At 41.1% G+C, this 17128-nt stretch overlaps 1 long non-coding RNA gene across 1 annotated transcript; it reads left to right on the forward strand.

Annotated features, from left to right (window-relative positions):
- Nucleotides 1-808: 808 nt before the first annotated feature.
- LOC148052133 (uncharacterized) lies at nt 809-13913 on the forward strand. Its single transcript, XR_015698775.1, has 4 exons — nt 809-1126; nt 1228-1601; nt 12264-12538; nt 13457-13913. It is a non-coding gene; the product is annotated as an uncharacterized LOC148052133 (long non-coding RNA).
- Nucleotides 13914-17128: the final 3215 nt, after the last annotated feature.

Consider the following 17128-nt stretch of genomic DNA (forward strand, 5'->3'; position numbering starts at 1 on the left):
TTATTTTAAGCTATTCATCCTGGTATCTGTCCATTGATGCTCAGCCAAATTGCCAGCAGGGGAGAGATCTGTCCAATCCAGGAGCTAAATGAGTCACTGAGAGTCAATCTGTTTTTTTCCTTTGCTGCTGGGATTTCCTTGGGTCCTGGCCTCTCTCTGCTCCAATCACACACACACAGCTCCAGGCGTGGGTCTTCTTTGGCTTCAGCTGCCTCCTGTCTCCCCATGTCTGCTCTGCTCATCACAGCTGTTGATGGGTTCTTGCCGGCTGGCCACAGAAGACCAATACTTCCATCACACAGCTCTTACAGCTCTTGCTCTGAAGGAAAATGAAGACATCTTGGCCTTGTTGAATTTGCTGCTGAAGTAATACATCAGGTATCTAGATGGAAAGCAAACCACATGAATAAAATGTGTCATCTGGGTTAGATACTAATTTATTTGCCTTAAGTTCTGGGAACAATATTTGCACTTTTTCCAGAGAACTCGGTTAAATTCCATAGAAACTGAATACTAATATGATTTCTGCAGCATGGAAAACAAATATGAAACAGAGAAAAAATAGACTCATCAGAAATATTAGTTGCTCAGTATTAAAATATCTGACAATGCTGCAAATACAATTTATAAACAGGAACATTTAGAGCCTAACTATTCACTAAAAAGCAAATTCCTTGCTTCCTCCCTTTTAGGGTCAGGATTCAATTACACAAAAATACGCAGCAGTCTTAAGGACTGCATGTACGATTAAGATAACTGGTATTTCATGGTAAATGATTAAATTAGCTGACACAGTTTTATCCTGAACTTTGCCATTAAAACTGACATTTTTGTGCCACGCACATTGTAGGCTGCTGGTAATCGAAACTGCTTTTCTTCTTCCAAAGACTTTAAATAGCTGAAGAACTCTTGTTCTTTACTCTATTTGCAAATGTGTGGATAATATATCTATATGATAACAAGATGAACTAAGCACAGGACTTTTTTTTTTTCCTCATCTATCATACAAATACCTTAAGAAAACAGCAAGGAAGTTCCAAATGCCCAGATTCAGCTCTGCAACATGCACTTTAATCAAGTCATTTATGTGACTCCACAGAGATGAGAACATGCTGTCCTCCTCACGGTGAGTAAAAATAGAGAAATGACAGAAGCCTCTTACGAAAAGTTTAATTGTTCCTAGTATACAATTCTAAACCACTCTATGTTCATTCCTCTTCTTTTCAGGCTTGTTTTTTTTATGATGGCAGGGAGTTACAGGAGTAATTTTTATAGAAAACAGAGTTAGGACTGGGTGGATGAAGTGTTGTCAGAGCTGGTGGTTCTAGTCACTGCTCTTCAGTTGAGCTAGCTGGGAAGGAGCAACTCAACTCCTCTGTGAAGACACTCGGCCTTCAAAGCAAAGTGCAGGCACGTGTCATTGCACACAGCAAAGGCAAGGCCAGTCTGATCAGAGACTTGAACTATGAGAGAAGCGTTTCTTCTGAGTATTGCACTGAGAGACCACCAGAGCTGGGTGGGAAGAAAGGCCACAGAAGGACCGCAGAAATGAAGAAAGGCAGCAGGATATGCAGACGGTGTGTCCCTACGAGAGGCCAAGGGTGAGTGTAAGGAATGGGCTCTGGCCAAAAGAGGTCTCACAGGCAATGGGACAAAACTCTTCTATTCTTCTAGATGTTTGACTGTTCCTGTGGTCAGAAAAACAGATCTTTGTCCTTTTTTTGTAAATAAATAGAGTTACATAAAAATAGTATGTGACTCTCACCAACAATTTCTCCTCATAACTAGAGTAACCTAGAATATCTCACATTTTTAGCTAGCCATAAACTTCAAAAGAAGTAGCTCTAACAATACAAAAGCACAGGAACTGCAATACTGGTCCAGAACAGTGGTCCAGCATGTCCAGTCTTTCACAGTCAGGAGCTTTACACACTTGTGAAAATGATGCAATAGGAATGACAATTATTATTACAGAATAATCTGCCTGAATGGGACACTTAATTCCCCACTCACAGGCTCCGAAAGTTGAAGCTTTATGAAGAAGTCATGCATGCATCATATTATACCTCTTTCTGTGCACTGGCACAAAGAGAAAAAAAAGTTTCCAAATATTGACTATACAATTTGGAGCGGTAAAGACATGTCCCTCTACTTCAGCTTTTAGCAACCTAGGTCTCTGCAGAAACAGGTAGTGGAAGATCAACAGACACCAAGGAAATTGTGGGGTTTATTCCAGCAGAGAATTCAGCCCTTTATTCTTAGAGCAGACTTATCAGATGTGTGCGCATAACAGGAACGTTATGGCAAAGTTTTTGGATTCCTTGTTAGCCATAAACAGTTGAGCAAGACTTTGGACTCTTTCACATCTTGGATCTTCTATCAGTTCTAATAAAGAAGAAGAAATGCATCTTTTTACACAGCACCTTCCCCAGGAGTTAAAAATTGCAGTTATTCAACACTCACACAAGTCACACCACTATCATCAAAGGATGACTTTCAGTGAAAAGAAATGTCTGCGAAGACAGTTTCATTGTTTGAGAACTCATGCAAATGCCGAACAATGAAACTCAATCTGATTATCAAAAAATCAAACCTGTATGACCATCTCACAAACTGTGTTATTCAATTAAAACTTCTCAGCTCTCCTACATAATTTCTTGGCTTTTATATATTGTGCAAAAGATACAGCTACTTTTACTTCTCTTTGTACGTTTTAAACTTTGAAAACCTTTCAAAGCAGAGGTTATATGAATCATCTAGCTTTTCCTATTCCAAAATGTTTCACTGATCATTCATTATTAACTGAGTAAAATGAAGATAGCTATGATAAATTTTGATCTATCTCAAAGTATTAGAAAGGATATGAAAACATCTTGTTCACAGTACTAACTTTTAGATGACATATGAAGGTACAACCCCAGTTCTTTCACTGTCACATACAATAAGGCTCTTAATAACCCAATCACTTATTATTACATTTTTTTCCATTCCTAGGCACTAATAGTTTCAGACTGGTCTGCCATTTAGCAGAAACACATTCAAACAATATAACCACAAAGGGACTGGATGTTGGTGACAAGAAGCCTGTCGATGTCAGAGATGTTTTTTTCTAATTAATGTATGTTCTCTAAACAGTTCTACATACATATAGGTCTTGATGTGAATGTTCTGGAAAGAGAATAAGAAGTCTGTGGCCGCTCTTAGATCTGGGAGTGACGTTTTTCAACACATCTCAGTAACTGGTGCTCTTTTACTACATATACTGCAATGTAACTTTACACAAAACTTGAAAATACCATGAGAAAACAAACCTTTTCAAGTGGCTCAACACAGGAATGAAACACAACCTAGAGAAGAACCACACTAATCCAGAAAAAAGAAGGATCTGGCTCATTATAGTGAGTCGAGATCCTGAAGACATCTTGCTGCTTGTCATTTGGCTATCCAGACAGAAGGACTAGACTGAAGTTAGCAGGGCTGTTTGAGGTGTACTCCACAACTGAATATATTTGGAAAAAGCCAATATACTATTTTACTCATTTACCTCTTAAAATGCTTTCAGTTTTACTACAGCCCCCCTCAGCTTGGGTTCTCCAGGGTCGGAGAGGGTCAGGCCTATGGGTAAGGGAAGCAGACGGGGACAGAAGTTGTGCAAAGCTGGTCATGGACTTAATAAGGCCTTGATTCTGTACCAATGAAATCAACAGGAGTTTGGCTCATGTTTGCAATGGGAGGTGGATCAATGCTTTATGCCAGCTGTTCCCTGCTGGGTAGGGATAATCCCTTTGAAACAAAATATTTAACTTGTTCTCACTCTGTTGTTGTAAGAAGGCTTTCCATGATAATGTTTTCATGAGAATTAAAAGGTGTGTCCCATTTTTTCTTCCAAATACCCGCCATTTCTGTAGCATATATTTGCTGATCCCCCCAAAAAAGAGAAACCTGCTATTGACCATGTGGGTTTACAAAAAGTGTCACAGCAATGAGCTACAGGGTGGATCATCTGCTTGTTCTGCTGGCCATGACAGCACTTCTTGCCGTTTCCTCAGCCAGAAGATGCAGCAAGGAGGCACGTTAATTCAAACAGCTACAACTGAGGTGGGATCATATGGGCAGAAGTAAAATAGCTGAGGTCCCTGCAGGCAAATAAAATGACAGAAAAAATAAACTGCCAACAGTCATGAAGGGAGCCATGAAGAACAGAGTGTGGGAACAGTATCAGAGCGACAGGAGCTAAGGAAGGACAGTACTAACAATAAAATCAGATATGGGTGTCCTGCAGTCTGGATCCAGGTACAGCATTTAGTCTCAGTTGCTGTTTCTGTGTTTCGTTTTTATGTTTTACAGGGGAAATGAGGTTCTGAAACATGGCTGAAGCTGCCCAGGTTGCTCTATAGATCAGCAGCACACTGTGGCTACTTCTAGCCCCTGCATATGTTAGTCAAGTTCAAAACCGGTGTGGAAGTTAGGCCCAGTTACCCCAGCTTTCAGTTTGGTTCATTCCCTCTCGCCCCTCTGGCTGAGATCCATTTGGCTAACAGACCTGGAACATAAAGTCTGCTAAGTTTTATAAAGCAATAATTTAATTTAAAAAGTCTCTTTCATTGCATTCTAATGACATTTCCATAAAATACAGAGTTCTACACGTCCTCCTGGGAACTTTTGTTTACTCCATAAACCGCGACACTTTTTGAAAAGCTCTAGAAGACTTCAAGAGAGGAAACTTCCAGAGACACAGTTGTTTGGTCTGGCAACCGTGCACTGAGCTTTCCATAGAGTTATGTCCTCCAGAAGCAGAAAATGTATGGAATTGTTTGAGCTTAAGAGACTGTGACATTTTTATAGAATGAAAGGAGGAACTGAGAGATACAATGACAGAGCCGGGAGCTGCATCTGGCTGGCTGTTCCACGGAGCATTCTCCTTATAGATTTTTTATGGCTCTCCCAGCCCTAATATTAAACACTTGACCTTTTTGTCAAATACTGTTTTAGATTATTATGTTTGATGATTAGTTACTAAATATACCATCTATAGTAAATAGGAAATTGTGTAGTCCGATGCTTCAGTCTCAGACCTTTCAGGTATTGCTCCCTTGGCATTTAACATTAGAACATTGAGTGCCCTCATATTAACTTAAGCCACTTGGTAAGCAAGAAGCGCGCGGCATTTTCACACAGGGCATAGGGATTCCTGAGGTAGCACTACTAGAACAGGGATGTCTTCTTTCCCTTGCCTCCCCCTGCTAAACTGATAGCTTTAAGGAGAATGTTGTAAACATCGTGAAGTCAAGTATATCTAGGAGCCAGCTCATGCCAAACAGTACAACTTAGTCTACTGCCTGCAAGTAAGTGCATTTACGTTTTAAAGTTCTGTAAACTAGCACTTTGCAAAGGACTCTGCCCTGTGCCTCTCTCCCCGGTGAACCCTTCCATTCATCCTCTCCACTCCCCGGTACAATGTCCCCATGTTGGAAGCAGAATTAATCATTTGCTTTTTCACCTCTCCTTCGCAGCACCTTCGTACCTCTGTTTGGGAAACCCTGCTGTGAAGTTAACCCCTCCCTCCCATAAATCCCACCTCAAATATTTGGATTTAAAGGTTTGTGGTTACAGACAGCATGACCCTGAACTTGTGAATATTTATAATAGTTTTGGACGACAAAAAAGATCAAAATTCTTTCTGGAACTTAAAATGGTTTTAACATGAACGGAACAAAATGCTAGTGCAGAAACCTCTATCACCCTTAGAGGACAAGCTGCAGGAGGAAGAAAAAAGAGCCTTATTAGTAAACATTGTGGAGCATATTTAGAAGAGCACCCCATGGAGTCCATGTAACATATTTATAGTGTACAAATTCAGCTTGGACATAGAGAGATTTAAGATTTGGGTAACTGATGCCTCACTACCAGCGAGTGACAGAACTGCTTTATTTTTCAGCAGACTGGACCTGGTTTTTATCTCAGTCCTGAAATGTAAGACTGGTACAGCTCCAGTCATTTCAGGGGAATCATTCCTGCTTGATACCAAGGTGACAGTTGGTCTATTAGATTTAATAAAACCAGCTGCTCTAAATCCTAGCATAGATTTCCTCTTTGTTATTACAGGATGGTACTTGTTAGCCAAGCAAAACCCAAGGACTCACCCTTTTATGTGAGCAGTGGATGAACAGACTAGACTGCAGGATTCGGCCTCAAACTCGCAGAGCTGTAATTGTATTTTCTTTGATTATGCACTAGTGTGATGGAGGCAGCCCATGCACAAACCAGATAACGCTACTCTTCTTCCTGCAGTTTAATTTCTTGGCAATTAAAACGGGTGTGTTTGAGAACGATGAGAATTAGGAAAAACCACTTAAAAGCCCAGCCCTTCTAAAATCACAAAGTGTCTGAATGGTTAATGAACAGTGAATCTTAGCTAGGAGCACCACCATGCTCCTGTAACTGTTGTACACTTTTGTCTTTAATAATAATAATAATAATGAAGCTGGAGATGCTCCACTGTGGTTAAAGCATGGTTATTTAGCAAACACTTACTTCCAAAATAAACTGCTGAAAACCTGTTGTGCTCCAGCATCTGCCAGATTGAGTTCCGCCTGTCTCCCCTCTTTCCAGAAGCCCTCTGTGCTGCTTACTTTACCTCTCAGCACACGCCAGCGCGGTGACATGTGACGAGGTGAGGCCTAGGGCAGTTCCTAGTCATTGCTTCCAGAGCAGGGACTCCTCTGCAGTCCCAAACAACTGCAACGATGGAGCTGCAGCAGCCGAGAATTTGCTCCCCAGGCATCGTACAGATACTTGCAGATCCCAGAAAGTTACAGAACAAGAAATCCTGGTTGCAGGCACAGCAATCCCACCTGTTAGGTGTTTCATTACAGAAGTGAGTGTTGGAAGACTGGGACATTCATTCCTTGATTTCAAGATATGTCTCTACAGCACAGGGCAACACTGAGAAAACTTTTCCAGGCTAATCACAAGAACCAGCACATGCCTGTTTATCTCAGTGCTCGGTTCCCAGCTGCCACACCCAACTCATTGAACCCACCTGCTTCAGCTACCTTTATACCATGAAGAAGTTTACATCTGCCCTAGCTGGAGCTCTAAACTTCTGAAATCTATAGGCAAAGTGGTGATTGATTCAAACGCCCTTTTATATATGTATCTTGATGTAAGTGTAGTCAGTCTTTGGCCATGTTCAGCTCCCATATAAGTAGGTGCAGAAATGGGCATGAAGCAGGAAAAGCAGTTAACAAGAAAAGACAAAGTAAAATAGCTGTGCCACATATAAGAGCTTTAATAGTTTTTTTTATTGCTGCCACTCCAACCCTTTTGTCTAAGCTATCGACACAAAGGAGATCAAAAAAGGGTTTGTTAGAACACAGCGGGTTCATTGGCATCATTTAAGAACTTGGCTTGAGAAGTAAAATCACTGTTTATGCCACAGCTGGCCTTGGTCCATTGGTTTTGCTACACTACCAAATCTTTTTGCTAAAGAAAAAGAATTCTAATTCTATATAATTGCAGTATTGCCTTGACTCTTGAAGTCCATGGAGCTCTTCCAGGACTACACGAGCGCAGAGCAGAGCAAGAACGTAAAAACTGTTATGATGTTGGTGCTTAAAACAGAGAGCTATATTTGCTGAAGGCTTCTGTAATGCTCCGGACCGAAGATAAAAAAGCAGTATATGCGTAAACCAGTTTCAAACACATGATGAAATTTGCCATCTTACCCACTTATGTCCTAAATCAGTAATTTTGTAGTCTGTATGGCTTATCAGAGGACTTCTGGAGTAGCATTTTACTTGCATAAATTCCATTAGCTGTAGCCATGAAAAGCCACTTCTAAAACAGTGTTACATCAATGACTTTTTCCCAAATAGGTTGAAGTGAAACAGTGAAGTTAAACACAAAGTCCATAGCAGGAAGTCAGTAGCAGAGCTGCAAAGTGTATGCCAAGGGTCCTGGCACCTAGATCCAGCAGGCCAGACCACGACAACACCCCCAGCTGGAAACCACTCTAATTAGTTAGCTGTCAATCACAAAATAGGACATAAAGTTCTTCTCAGCAGTTAGTGGACCTTAGCCAGTTATCTGTAGAAAATTATGTGATTCATTCTCAGAATTGAAATTAGGAAACAATTGGATTTCACTGAATCAGACTGTGGTCCCAAGTACTCCAAAGCATGCCATGCCTACTCTCCCCCCGCTTCTATCTGAAGGATTGTATTTCTCAATGTACCCAACATCTACTGACTCCCACAGGTAGCCTCAATGCAAAATCTCTCTCTTGAGAGCAAGGGAACTATTCCACATTTACAATTGACTCTAAGAAAATAAATCAAAATTCAGATTCCATCTCTAGAAGACCATTTCCCAGTTACACCATTTCAGCTTTTGTTCTCATACTGCATGGTTTTCAAGCACAGTTTATCCATTGTGATGTATCTTATAACCTTCCATAGTCAATCAGACCTGTGGATGTTTGCCCTTTTCAATATTTCCCAAGGAGTGTAAATGGTTTTAGTTGGTATGGAACACACACACACAGATATCTGATATAAATCATTATGGCCTTTGGCCAAAACACATGTTTTAGCTGTGGGCTTGTTTTCCTATGGCTAACCATTTTTTTCCATTACATCTAGCAGAAAGGATAACACAGGCTACATTTGCCGAGAAGCAGTTTTCTTATAAATCATGCCAAAACACAGTGGCTCGGCTTTCTCAGCTAGGATCTTCAGGTCTGCACTGCAACCAGACATGTCCCAGGCACCATCTGCCCATCTGTGCAAATGTCAGCACAGTCCTCCACTGTAGCCAGGACGTCTTGAGAAAACAGTTAGTTATGCTGAGAAAGTCTAATCTCCTCAGTCACAAAGTTCTAACGATCATTATAACGGGTCCACAGCTCAAAAAACCAAGAACATACATATATAAGGACAGAAAATTGACACATGGAAAGTGTAAGGTGTTATAAATATAGTTGCTGGCATTAACACAACGTGTTATATTCTGAAAAGCAAAGCATAGCAAATATGTCTTTTTAAAACACAAAAGCAAACACTTTGCCTTAACCCACTGATGTTTCTAAGCTATTTATGCTCAGTCCAGCTCCTGTCAGCTTATCATGGGCTGCATGTTTTCATTGCAATCTACTGCACAGCATCACTCCCGCTCAGCTGGCATTTGTGTTATGAGAAAACAAGATGGATTTCACTAATGTGCTTCACTCCTACCCTACATCAATTCCTGTACCTAGAACCCCCTTCCTCTCTGTAACGTTGATGGGATGGTCGTCGTGGGCCAACTTCAACCTCACTCATCCAGCTCCTCCTCTGCTTAGGCACCTGTCAGTCCCTGTGTTTTTGGTGCCAAATGCATCATTTTTCAGGCCTGAACATTTCACTGGAATGGTTTCTGTCTTGCCCACCAAATATCACAGCAGGGAAGGAGGAAAGTTCAGATGGCCTTACTAATGGGGCTTTATTTTGAAAAGTCTTCCAGTGGTGCATCTGGGACCTCCAGGACACCCTCCCTGTGATTAAGTTGAAGTGGCTAAGGAAGGAGAGCTAACCAGATTCTGGAGTACTTATTTTACTTCTATTATTAGAGCTGAGGCATGTGACAGGCATATATAGTCATTTCAGTGCGGTTTTCTCATCACTGATGGCAGAAAAGAAAGAACGCAAAACCTGAACAATACAATGATATATTTTTTAAATAAGAAGCAAAAACTTTTCAAGACTAGATATCATATAAATCACTATTAGCAAATCTGTATACCAACTGAAGATGTATACCAGCGATACACTCCAAATAAATGGCTGGGCATTTAAGCTAAATCTTGTTTGGCACAGTGCAGGTTGGAGCTCCAGATGGACGTAAGCCTGGGGGAAAAGACACGTCTGCCTACAGAGTAATTGTTAACACTGAAGTGAGATTTTATATCTTCTTCCCCCGTTCTGCATCTTTATCAATGGGTTCTACCCTCCCTTTTTCACACAGGGGTCACATCACTTCACCTGTTACTTTCACTGGTTGATTAAATCAACTAAGCGATTACCTGTTTGTCCCCCTGATCTATTAGGGCAGGTCTCATTGCAAGACCTCTGCAGATGATCACCTGTGCAGAATGTTCTCACTCTGCAGCTCTCAGGACTAAAATTCCTAAACTACATATAAATTTATTCTTCCAGTTAATAGTCAGATTATACATTCTGATTAGTGACGTTAGCAATTTTACAGGCAAGGTAGGAAATTTCTGTCACGATATGGCTACATGACTTCACAGAAACCCATGTAAATACACATACATTCTTTAATACATTATTTTAACTTAATATTGCTAATTCTTCCTGTGCTTTGACACTGCATCTGAGGCAGACCAAAGTCCAGACATGATGTCTGCTTCCTATTTGCTGTTACACACTGCTGCTATGGCAAAATGGTTGACAAGAGAGAAGAGAGTCTTTGAAGTGTTCTGACAATCTCTGTCAAGAAGATCCTAGAAGCATGGATAAATGCTTTTTCTCTCCCAGGCCTCGCAGCTTAAAGTACCAAAGGGTTCACTGCTGTTACCCTTCTCATTCAAAACCCATATGAAACCACTAGAGGATATTGTGAAATGGCATAGGCTACAATGTCATCAATATCCTGATGACACCAAGCTCTACGTCTCCTTTTCATTGAAGCCATATGTTACAGCTTCCTTGTGTCTGGCAGAGATAAGACATGGATGAAAGCCAGTTGGCTGAGGCTTTCTCTAGATAAGATGAAGGTAGTGTATGGGTTTGGCAAGGGAAAAGTGTTTTGAGTTGACAAAAATCTGCTTTCAAAGTTGAGGGAGATTCCATTGTCAAAATGCACAAGGGATTTACCGCCTCCTACCTCATCCTGGAGTCCCAGCTACAAAAGTAACCCAAATCCATTTGTCTCTTGCTAGACTTTACTCACTGGGTGCTCACTGGGTTTCAGTTGAGCAGTCTGTTGTTGACCAGGCTCACAAGGTCAACGCAGGCCCTACTATGTCTTTGTCATTACTTTCAGATGTTGTCCAGCCTATTCATAAAGATGTCCAGTGCCAAAGACTCTACCCCTTCCCCATGTACTGCAGTATGCCACCAGATTCCTAACAGAATGCCAGGTATTTCTTAATGATTAACTGACATCTTTCTTACTGCAATTGAAGCCTATTGGTACTTACTTTCCCCCAGGAACATAAGAAGGGATTATTCTCCTTTTCTTTGGAGCAGTGTTTCTCGTGTACTTGAAAACCTACATTATCTTCTTTAAGACTCCTCTCATTTAGGCTAGACAAGCTCCCCAGATCATTCAATCTTTCCTCACAGATCAATTTTTTTTTTAGACCTCTGATTATTCTTTTTGCTCTCTTCTCCAGCTGGACTGTATTTCTTGAAATGCAAGCCCCAAAAGGAGGTCACCGTAAATCAAGAGACTTTTTAAGCTTCTATTAGATATAGGTAGGCAGCAGCACTGTTTCTGCTCCAGGCCCTTCTGGCATATTTACTGGGTGGAGGATCTTTGCTCGTTATCTCTTCTGCAATATGATAGTATGCAGCTTAGCTGCACTCAGCCCCCCAAACAAAATTACGCTTAGATAGCAGAGACACACAGGTCAATGCAAACCCAATAAATTCTACACTCATTTTCCAAATTCATAGCAACATTTTGGGTAACATCAGGTTCCTCTAAGATGTCCATCCTTTTCTGCTTGCAATTCAGAGCTCTCCTCTTAATTGTTGAGCCTCCCTCCCATCACATCAGCTTTCTTTGACCTTAGTTAGTCCCACCATTAAGTGGAACCTTTCTGCTATAAAGCATCCTGTCCTGATCCTCTCGTGTCCAAAGCTGCTGATTCTTCCAAAAGCTTAAGTCTTTATTGCTCCTTTTAAAGCCTTTCCTTAGTCCTTGCAGAATTTTCCACTCTCCACTTTTTTTTTTTTTCCCTTCACAAATGCAGAAGCAGGGGGAATTAATTTTCTCAGCCCATTTGATTAGGTGATCATAGAGTTTAATAATCTACCACTGTCCCTCAGCTGGCAGGCATGGGACACGGTCCTGTCAGTTCTGCAATGCAGCCCTTCCACGTGCCCAGCTAGAAGCCATAAACTGGATATAGACACATGTATCCACCAGCCACCACAAGATCGCCCTTAGTCATGTTGTGCTGGCGAGGAAAATGGGTTCAACCCTTTCAGAAGCAGACTTCATCATTTGCATATGTCTCTTGTCTTTTATTTCCACAGTGCTACACTGTCACTACGGGACTATTCTGGAAGCACAGAGGGAGCCTTCTCAGAAGCTCTGACTAATACAGGATAAGGCTGCTTACTCTATTGCAGGGCAAAGAAGAATAAATTAAAAAGGACAAATTACATGTGTTCTCCATACTTTGCATAAGCTGCCAAAAGCATGCTGGCCTGAGTACATTGATGCCTGGCTTTCTTCAAGAAAAGCGAATCAGGGACATATTCTCTAATTTGGGCAAAGTAGCTCTGTAGGCAGAGCACCGCACCTCTTGGTAAGGCTCACTGCTGTGTCCAATAAAAACAGGGGACTGGGAGAGTCAGAAAATCTTTGGCAAATAAGCAAAGGGAAGACTATGTTAAATGAAGTTTATACAAGAACAGGGAGGATGACCAAACAACAGCCATGCTGGTCACTTCTTAATTACTTTATCTGCTAAAGAGACAGGCAATATTTATGTAAATTACACAGTCTCCATGTAGCACAAAGAAGTTACTGTTCTTCCTCCCTCTCCCTCAATGAAATTTATGATTCTGCAATTTATTAAATCCTTCTCTCACATGTGGAAATAAAAAAAAAAAAAAAAAATCTTTGAGACACCCCCAGAGGAGCACAAGAGGCAGCCAGCTGATGCAAACAGCATGCCAGGGTTTCATGCAGGAACTAGGAGTATTAAAAAGGGGAAGCAGATACTTTAGAAAAATTCCTGATAGGGTTGGTGTTCAGGTTAGGCTACCCAGGGAGAAAACTAATGTGTTCTTGAGTCATTACTGGAGATTTTCGGTGACTGTAGTGCCATTCATGAAGCAGTTCCCCGGATCTGTAGTGTGAACAGCTAAGATCTCATGGCTTGCTGATTAGATTTAAGGGGAATGCTGTGGGGCCCTCATGTTTCATGCCTTGGAATTACAAAATGTGCAGTGACCATCTTAGTACTTAACATATAAACGCATTTAGTATAAACAACAGCCCTGAAGAACGTCAAGCTTTATTATCTGCACATTGGAGTTTTTTTCAGTGTTTTAGGAAAAAAAGCATGTAAATATGCAGACCCCGAGGTTTCCACAAAAACCTCTGGTTAAAAAAGAAATGACGACAGACTCACACTCAAGGGGAAAGGGCAGTATGGCTAAGTGCAAAGAACAGCTGGGGTATATGTAATGTTACAGTTATTTTTCTGTGCTTCCTCTAGGATGAACCAAAGACCTTGTTTTGCTGGATGCTGAATGCCCTAAAGTCCCATTACACGTCTCAGGAAAGGACCTTAATGGTTTTATTGGGACCCATATCTGCACATATAACATGGCCTTTGAAGATGAAAGGATTTTTTTTTTTCTCTGCTTCCATTTGTTGCCTCTTGGTTGACATGTTCCTACATGGACACTCAATCCCCAGATATCTGTTGCCTAATCAGGGACATCAATAACATCCTCAATGGGAAAACTCTGGAACATCTATGAAAGTCAGAAGTGTGAGGAATAGATCTCAGATGATGCAGATGCGGTCATTGCTGTATGATCAGATAAGCAACATTGCAAGTTCATTTTTGTATGCTAAATAAAATAAAAATGTCAATATTTACACATAACCTTCAAGGCTCTTACATTTGCAGCTCTTTAGTATTCAGTGCAGACCACATTTTCTTTAGTCCGTTACCAACAGCTTGGAAATTTAGTTAGAGGATGCAACCCAAATGTTCCTCCAAATGTTGTTTCCAAATGGTCATCTTGAAAAATACTGTTTAAAAGGATGAAACCTTTACGTGAAGATATAAGAGCCCATACACAGAGCAATATAAACTGCAGGGAAATCATCTGAAGATTAAAACCACTAATGATAAAGATATTACTGTTAGGCATAGTTTAATTTGTTGGTAACTAAATCACCAGAGGCTTTTTTACAGGCTGCTTGGAACCCGACTATTGTGTACTGCACATTCAACCTCTAAGTGTACAGTGACACAAACAAATAAAAGCGATCATAACAGTTGAAATGTAGTTAGAGACACAATTGAGAACATCTGTATTGTAAGCAGAAATAAATTAGAAATACTGAAGTGTTTTGTAGCCGTGAAACTGAGGGATAAAAAAATAACCTACAGCACCTGGATTAAGCAGTTATAAATAATGTATAAAGGAAAAATCTCATTACCCCCTGTGTAAACTCCCCCCCAATGAAATATATTTTATGAATGTTGCATCACAGTAATAAATGCAGCATTTGTTTTCCCCATAAACTTTCCATTTCATGACTATAAGATAGTTTGGATTTGGAAATAATGGCCAGCGAATGTACTATTTGCAGGATTAGTTTCCCTTAACAAGCAGTTTTGAACTGACCTTCAGTTTTTTGGGCTAAAGAGCAGAGACTTACACAGGCTTAGCAGAACTCATCTTTGTGCCTACAAAGCTGTGGCAGTGTTGTACTCTACTTGCAACAGAACAATACTGTATAAACAAATCCAATAGCACCACTAGAGAGTATTTAGGCTCTGAGTCTTGAACGTTATAATTGCCTGATATCATGGAAGATTTTATGAGATTATACTAGATAAAGACTATATATGAATGAGGAAAGTTTTCCCTTTGTACAAAGCCAGGTCTTATAGCAGAATGCTGGGCACTGCAGGATACACAGTTTCTATTTACATTAAAAAGAGCAAGTGCCGTAGAAAAAACTAGAATGCTTCCTTTCAAGTTTCCAGTTTTTCTTTGCAAATATTCAGAGTTTTGTGTAAAGATGCCAGGACCGGTTCCTGTCTTGTGTTAGCTTTACACTAAGTCAGCTTTGCTGAAGTACTCAACAGATTAATTCTAGATTTAGGCAGTGTGTTACTGTCAAATTGCACCACTGGCTTTTCTGTTGAAGATACACCTTGATTTCCCACATACAAAAAGGGGTCAGCTTCCTGATGATCCAGGGCAGCAATCACTGATCCCCTTGGGAGATTCTCTGAATGATCTGTACACCCGATATGCAATCACCAAGCCACAGCATGGGGAAACGGGGGTGAGAATGGGGATGGGAGGCTACAAAGGAAGTCAGCATCTAGAGTCAAATTGAAACCTAACAGATTATAAATTAAAAGGATAAGAACTTCCCACTGGCTGAGGGAGATAAAATGTCACAAACATAAAAACATTATAAAGTTAGGTTTGAGTCTGGAGTGCTTTCCCTTTATGATTAATGATTGGGCTCAACCAGGATGGGAAAGGCAAAGCAAAGTTCCCCTTGAACTAGCTTAAAAATGCCACAGCTAAAGAAAAAAATACAGGAACATCAATTTAAAAAAATAACAAAACAAAAAACCCTCCACTAAAATGTAAAGGTCAGGAAAGATTTGGGTGTTTTTAAATGCTGTCTTGAAGAAATTTCGTAAAGGTTAAGATGTCATGTACTTTCAGAGTTATGGGCACTGGAGGGGGGTCCTTGAGTGCCAGCTATTCCTCGGGCCACTCGGTGACTGTGAGCCGCAATGACAGTGGACAGCGGGAGGCTGGCGGATCAGAAGCTATCACTGTGCCACTGGGGAAAACTCTTGTCCTGCTCCCCAAAGAACGAAGAGCTGTGCAAATATTTCAGCATCTGAGATTCAGGCAGCGGATAAAATACAAAAACATGCCTTAAATAACATACAAGGGTCTAATTTAAATTACCCAGAGCAAACATATTCAGCGTTGTGGCTTTTCAACTCAGTCCACCGTGCCCAGGAGGAGCAGGAGGCATGGTAGGGATGTTACTTGAAGCCCGAGGAGCTCCTGGTGGCAGCCTCCTGTGAGCAGTGCAATGACTCCGAGCAACACGTGGTTTGAGATCCCTGAGGGCACACGGTCAGGCAGGGCAGAACAGGAGCTGTAACAATTCTTTTTCCAGGTCTTACAGATGAGAGCAGGAAAGCCAACACAACTGTGGAAGAGTATGGAGGGTGAGTTTTCCCTTCCCTGTGCTCTGCTATGCCCACTTGGCAGTTGTTCGGCTAGCTCCCTCCTCCTGTGGGCTCCTGCGCCCTGCTCCCGTTTAGCACTGACCTGGACCTCCCCACTCGCCTGTCTCGTTCTCTGGTCCCCCCTCTCTCCTCTGGTGTTCAGTTCCCTCATACAGCATTGCTGTTTCGTACAGACTAAAGCCACTGAAAAAACCAGACTTTGTGGCTTGATTTCCCCACTCTCATCTTTGTGACTTTCAGACTTGAGCCTGTATCCCTGGAGTAAGAGTCACCTTTCTCTACTTCAAATATTCTCCCCCACCTCCCCTTCAGATCCTCCCTGGAAGTCTCCATTTTATCTTACTTTCTGCTTTTGGCATGCTGGCTAGCCAAGTGATCCTGCGTATCCTTTCAGAGCAACCTGGGGAGGGAAAGGCCAGTAATTTTCCCCCAGGGATTGCTACCCAAAGCTCCTACATGGGGACTGTGGATGTAGAAAAAGCAGAGGACCCACCACCGTCTCTTGGCAAATGAAATCTATTTCAACATGACATGAATTTCACTTGTAGACAAAAGGTGAACTAGGAAAAGGTGAACTATTTGCTCTGAATGACCAAACAAATGCTACACAGAGACCATAAAATAACAGAGAGAGAAGAAAACCTTAGAAAACCCGTACCTGTTCTGGACAAATGTTACAAGGACAGTAAAATTCCACAAATGTCAATTATTTCATAAACAGAAATAAAAGACTGGTGTTATCAAAATATGATCAAAACCCTTTTTCATTACAAATAGGTGGTACTTTTCTAACTGGAGATGTAATGAATAGAATGATCTTAAGTTATGTTAGCCTTTAACCTCCTTTCCCTGCTTCTCTTTTTGCTCGTTTTCCTCCTTTACTATATCCATCTGTTGCACGCTGCGAGCTCCCTGTGA

Source organism: Nipponia nippon, unplaced genomic scaffold (genome assembly GCF_047370975.1).
Source record: "Nipponia nippon isolate SJK-2023a ecotype South Korea unplaced genomic scaffold, ASM4737097v1 scaffold_5, whole genome shotgun sequence".
In the NCBI taxonomy this organism is placed as follows: Eukaryota; Metazoa; Chordata; class Aves; order Pelecaniformes; family Threskiornithidae; genus Nipponia; species Nipponia nippon.